The following is a 2,247-nucleotide window of genomic DNA, read 5'->3' as shown; positions in this document are numbered from 1 at the left end:
CAATTTCATGATAACAATTGCAATCCCCATCAGATATCAAAGTATCACTCAATTTCATGATAACAATTGCAATCCCCATCAGATATCAAAGTATCACTCAATTTCATGATAATAATTGCTATCCCCATCAGATATCAAAGTATCACTCAATTTCATGATAATAACATCAAATGTGCTTACATCAAATGTCAACAACATATTTTGTAGAAATATGGAAATTCCTTAAACAATCAATTGTAAAACATTTCAAAGTAGCTTTCCTATGAGAAAGGAAAAGATGTGCTATTCTAAAATATATAAACATAATTTTCAATTTTTATAAAAATTTATTCGAATCGTCCAGCATATGACAAATGACGCTTATAAATTAGTTAAAGAAATTTTTTTTTTTCTTTGTTGAAGAATTTTTTTTTAAATTATTTCCTGTTTTACTACTAAAAATTAACATATCATTTGGACGAATAAATATGCAAATCAAGTGCCAATTAGTCTGTTAATGCTTTGTAAACACTCGAAGTTTATTAAATTGTTTAATATTCAATTGAAACAATATCACAATAACAACCAATAATAATATTAGGATAATAGTGAAAAAAAAAATGCAAAAAGTGCATGATAGTTGATAAGATGTAAGAAGAAGAGAAGAGATAAGGATGGAAAAATGAGAACTTTTATTTTACTGAAACTTTTTTCACCAACAAAAGAATGGGAAGGAAAAATATTTGTGCAAATGAATATGTTGGAAAAATAAATGAATAAGCAAATTAATTAATTAACTAATTAATTAACTGATTAAAATGTTGAAAAACAAGATCCATTGGTTAGGAAAAATTTCATAAAAATTTAAATACAAAGATGGATGAATTCAAGGTTAGTTTTTACTTTTTCTCTCTTAAGTATACTATTGTAAAGGAAATTTCACAATATGTCATTTATCATGTTCGTCAAGGTCAACGATATACAGAAAAAAAAATCTAAATTTCATTCATGTTGAAAATCTGATGAAAAAAAAAAGTTTGTGAAATTTGCGAGAGAAAGGGGGGAGAGGAAGAGGGAGAGGGAAAGAAAGATGTAAATAGAAAGTTTTTGAAAATCTTCGATATATGATATTAACAGCATTCAATACAAATTTAACTTTGAAATATTTCAATTCTTTATTTCGATCTCCCATTTTAGTTAATTATGTTATTCTTCATTATATTGGTAAATAATCATTTCTTAGGTCATTTCTTTTTTTTTATTCCTTTTCGTCTGTCTAAGAAATGAAAATTTCTCTTTATCTTTATTGGACTATGTCCATTTGCGGGAAATGATGACATAAGACGGAAGAGTACAGTTGTACTGAAACAAAATGTGTCAAATTTGAGATAAGCAAAACGACTATTGAATATTTTAAAACTGAAATTTCAAAAATTAGCATTGGAATAGCAAATCTCTCAACATCTAAAGCATTGAACTGTTAAGAAATCATTCAAATCTCAAATATTCCTAAAAGGTATCGAAATAAAGAAGGAATCAAAGAGCTTACTTTCAATTGCAGTGATTTTTTTTTTTAAACGTGAAATAAAATTTGATAAGATTAAAATTGGAAAAAAAAATGAACCGTATGTTTTTGTTTCGTAAATCAAATGGTTTTTCTCGGAAATGTGTAAGAGAAGTTCACGCTCATTTTAAGAAATGAAAAAAATATTTTAAAAAATTGTTTGTATTTCTGCCATTCCTTCCCTTCATTAAATAATGAAGGGAAGGAATGGCAGAAATATAAACAATAAAGAAAATCGGCACTAAAGTAATAAAATATTCCCATAAAAAAAAAAAAGAGGGAGTTAAAATAAGTGCACCTGATTACAAATGCTTCCTTAACCTTTCAATGCAAAAATGATTCACGTAAATTAATACTTCTTCCGAAATGGATAATATTAAAAAAAAACCAATTAGTTTTTCTTTATAGTAAATCAATTTCTATATGTCAATCATTACGAGGTATATATTTGTTAATCCCTGAAATGGACAAAAAACAGAGCATGTTTTTAGTTTCCCAGTACAATGGATATATCAAATGAAAACAAAGCTCAGCAAAAGTCTTAAATGATCACTCTAGAGAATTAATCTTTATCACTCTGCTCATCTTTAGTGCCATTAAGAAGACACTGTATTCTCTCACTTCTCTTATGATAAAACATTAATAACTTGTCTGGAAGAATGATGAAAATGGTTAGTCATGCAAGGCGATGTGACGATAATGAA

Source organism: Loa loa (assembly GCF_000183805.2).
Source record: "Loa loa unplaced genomic scaffold supercont3.146, whole genome shotgun sequence".
Classification (NCBI taxonomy): Eukaryota; Metazoa; Nematoda; class Chromadorea; order Rhabditida; family Onchocercidae; genus Loa; species Loa loa.
Note: the sequence above shows the minus strand (reverse complement) of the source record.